Source organism: Canis lupus, chromosome 14 (genome assembly GCF_048164855.1).
Source record: "Canis lupus baileyi chromosome 14, mCanLup2.hap1, whole genome shotgun sequence".
Lineage (NCBI taxonomy): Eukaryota > Metazoa > Chordata > Mammalia > Carnivora > Canidae > Canis > Canis lupus.
This window is the reverse complement of record NC_132851.1, coordinates 47,037,766-47,041,995: the sequence shown is the minus strand read 5'-3', so window position 1 is coordinate 47,041,995 and position 4,230 is coordinate 47,037,766. Positions and strand designations below refer to the sequence as shown.

Below are 4,230 nucleotides of genomic sequence, written 5' to 3'. Positions count from 1 at the left end.
GTTTCACTGGGATTCTAATTTGCATTTCTCAGATGATTAACCGTGTGAATCATCAGATGCTTAATGAATCTCAGATGCTTATTTGCATGCAACCCTTTAAGATTATTGTACGTATTATATCATTTGTTCTTATTTTATAAATACAGCAGATCACATTGATTTTCAAAAGTGAAGCTGACTTCTCAATTTAGTGACCTTTATATTTTTGCTCAACTTGATAATTTAGGATTTTTTTTTTTAGGCACCAAAATTTTTATTTACCCACCTTCCCACTCTCTTTGAACATTATAAACATTAACTAAACATTATAAATAAAACTAATCTTTTTGATCCAGGGTTGTGATAAGAACCATCATGTTACAAAAAGGTGCCCAGATCTATGTCTGCTTTTATGATTCTCTGGCCCTTCTCAACCTCTGGCTGTCACTTCTCTCATCCTTTTTTGGCTGTCCCTTAGCCGTCTTTTTTAAACTCTGTAAAATAGAAACTGCAAGTACTAACCTCATTGTTCTGTGAAACCTCTTCAAGAGAATGCCCAGCACTAAGCCAGGCTCTCTGGGGCAAACTCTCAAAAGCTCCTCCCTTCCTTTTTTTTTTTTTTTTTAGATTTTATTTATTTATTCATGAGAGACACAGAGAGTAGAGAGAGAGAGACAGAGAGGTAGGGACACAGGCAGAGGGAGAAGCAGGCTCCATGCAGGGAGCCCAATGTGGGACTCGATCCCGGGTCTCCAGGATCAGGCCCTGGGCTGAAGGCAGCACTAAACCGCTGAGCCACCCAGGCTGCTTGTCCTCCCTTCCTTTTGATATAATCCATTCTCATCTCTCATGGGCTGAGGGACCAGTGAACCAGTAAACTAAGGACATGGGTACAAAGTTCATAGGCCAAGTGAGGGCCTAGAAGGTGATGTGTATGGGCTTTGGACCTTGACCACTGCTGACTTCCAACCTAAGTAAGGACTGACTGGGTGAGCAGTTCCCAAACCCCTGAGCTCAGGGTTCCTTGTGGGTTCCTCCTGGGTACCTCTATTATGACCAGGGCTTGAGAAGGGGCTTCTCAATTCCCTCTGCCACACCGAGAACAGTACGAGGGATGCAGCAGAGGCCAAAGACTGAGTGATCAGCCCTGGGGAGTCAGTGGGGGACATTAACAAACCTATCTCAAAGTTGGCGCCATTTGCTCTTGGGGAAGAGAGGTGGGACCCCAGCAAGGCCAGCAGTTATAAGGCAAATAGTAGGCCTGGTTCTCAGTAGAGGTAACGATTGGGCTTGAAGGGGCCATCACGGGACAAGCCCAGGTACTGGGCCTGCTTCTCAGTCAGCCTGGTCAGCTTCACATTCAGCTTACCCAGGTGAGCTTCAGCCACTGCTTCATCCAGCTTCTTGGGCAGGAAGTGAACCCCAACAGAGAACTTGTCTGGGTGGGTCCACAATTCAATCTGTGCCAGCACTTGATTGGTGAATGAGTTGCTCATCGCAAAGCTGGGATGGCCCATGGCGCAGCCCAGGTTGACCAGCCGGCCCTCAGCCAAAAGGAGGATAAGGCGCCCATTTTTCAGCCGGTAGCGGTCCACCTGGGGCTTGATGTTCACCTTCTCTACAGCATTTTCGTGCAGCCATTTGATGCCAATCTCCACGTCAAAGTGTCCAATGTTACACACAATGGCATCATCTTTCATTTGTTCAAAATGCCAGCCAAGGATGATGTCAACACAAACTGTGGTGGTGACAAATGTATTGCCATCCTGACAGGCCTCATCCATAGTGGTCACCTCATAGCCCTCCATGGCAGCCTACAGTGCATTGATGGGGTCGATCTCTGTGATGATGACGCGGGCCTCAAAACCCTGCAGGGCCTGGGCACAACCTTTGCCCACATCACCCTAGTCTGCTACCACTGTCACCTTGCCTGCAATCATCACATCCATAGTCTGCTTGATGCATCTATAAAAGACTCCTGGCAGCCATACAGGTTGTCAAACTTGCTTTCGGTGACAGTCATTCACATTGATGGCAGGCACCTTCAGCTTCCTGTCGGCCATCCCCTTGTATAGGTCATGAACCCCTGTTATGGTCTCTTCAGAAATGCCTGATAGGAGCTGTGGGTACTTGGTGTGGATGAGATTGGTAAGGTCACCTCCGTCATCCAGAATCATATTGAGGGGCCCGTCCTTGAAGTACAGTGTCTGCTCAAGGCACCACAGGTGCTCCTCGTCCGATTCCCCCTTCCAGGAATACACTGGAATGCCAGCCTTGGCAATGGCAGCAGCTGCATGGTCCTGGGTGGAGAAGATGTTGCAGCTGGACCACTGCACCTCAGCACCCAGAGCCAGATGCGGGCACCCTTCAGTGGCTTGGAGGCCGAGTACATCTCCCTCATGCGCATCAGGCCCGGCATCTCATTCTCCACAATGTCCAGGGCCTTGTGTCCCCAGGAGGCCAGCCTGACGTCAGTGACTTTGTAGGGCAGTTTGTCCAACATACTGGCAGCGCTTCCGCACAGCGTGATGGACACCAGCAAAGGGAGCTGGCCTTAGGGGGTAGGACCTGACACGGGAAGGGTGGTGGTGGACAGATAGTGATAACTTAGGATTTTTAAAGATTATTTATTTATTCCTGAGAGATACAGAGAGAGAGGCAGAGACACAGGCAGAGGGAGAAGCAGGCTCCCTGCAGGGAACCTGATGCAGGACTGGTCCTGGGGTCACAACCCGAGCCAAAGGCAGATGCTCAACCCTCTGAGCCACATAGGCATCTCAATAATTTAGGGTTTTTGTACCTATGTCATTAAAGAAATCGACCTCCAGTACTTTTTCTTGGAAAGCTCCTAGGGCACGATGATATTATAAAACAAGATCCAAAGACTTAGTGCATCTCTTCCTTAAATGTTTGGAAGAACTCATTGGTAGGGACATCTAGGCTTGAAGTTTTGCTTTCTTTTGCTTTGTAGGAAGTTTTTGCTACTTAACTTCTTAAGCAGAACATCAGGAAAGTGCACATCAGTAGACTGCAGTACATTTTCACAAGCTGAGTACATAGCCATGTGGCCAGCACTCAGATTGAGAAACATAATCAGCACATAATCAGCACATAATCAGCCTTCCAGATGCCTGTTTCTGGCCTTCTTCCAGCCATTATCCCCCTTCCCGAGGGTGATTGCTATCCTGAATTCCGAGACCATTATTTAGGTTTGCTGTTTGGGTACTTGATTGGAAATCTGTTGAGACTTACTTTTGATCCAGTATATGGTTAGTTTGGGTATTGTTTTGTGTTCACTTAAAAAAAAAAAAAACCAAAACCTGCCTATTTTGAAGTTGTTGAAAAGAGCACGCTATAGAAGTCAATTTAGTCAACTTTGAGAATTGTGTCATTCAAATGTTGGATATTCTATTTGTCGGCCCGTTCTATCCGTCAGTGAGAGAGATGGGATAAAACCTCCAACTATGTCAGATTTGTCAGTTTCTTCTTTTGGTTCTGTTACTTTTGGCTTCTTATGTTTTGAAGTCATGTTATTAGGTTCATAAGATTGAGAATTGCTGTACTTTCTTGATGGATTGAACATTTACAGTTATATAATATCCCTCCTGATAATTGCCTTGAAACCCACTAGGCCTAGTGTTAGAATTGCTTTAGCAGCCATGTCTTTGTTAATGTTTGTAATGACCCATCTTTATCTACCCTATTATTTAAATACTTTGGTATTTAAGATTTGCCTCTGGTAGGCAGCATATAGTTAGGGTGGTGGTGTCATTGTTCTGAAGACCTTTGTCTTTTACTTAGTGTAATTCATCCATTTGCAATGAATCTAATTATTAATTATTTGGGTTTACTTGTACCATCTTACTCTTTGTATTATATTATGTATCCTACATTTATGTCTTTTCTTTTTTTTTTTTTTTGGTTATCTCTTTTCTTCATTTTAATTAATTAGATTACTCCACTGCTTCTCTTTTATTAATTTGTCCTACATTCTTTACCATTTATATCTGATAGGATTTCAGTTCAGTCTGAACAGTTTCCTTTAATATTTCTCATACTACAAAACTGGGTAGTTGGGAACATATTTTCTTGATTTTCAGTTATCTGAAATTATCTTTGCCTTTATTCTTGACGGATTTTTCACTGAGTGTACACTGGAGGTATTGGTCCAAGGTCTTTTCAACTTCATTGTGTTTGATGAAGAGTGATGGCTACTGAAATGGTTGTTCTCCCCTATACAGTGTTTTGTTT

At 44.3% G+C, this 4,230-nt stretch overlaps 1 pseudogene; it reads right to left on the bottom strand.

The window, feature by feature from the left end:
- Positions 1-1,094: 1,094 nt before the first annotated feature.
- Positions 1,095-2,482, bottom strand: LOC140603469 (adenosylhomocysteinase-like; annotated as a pseudogene).
- Between the last annotated feature and the right edge of the window lie 1,748 nt (positions 2,483-4,230).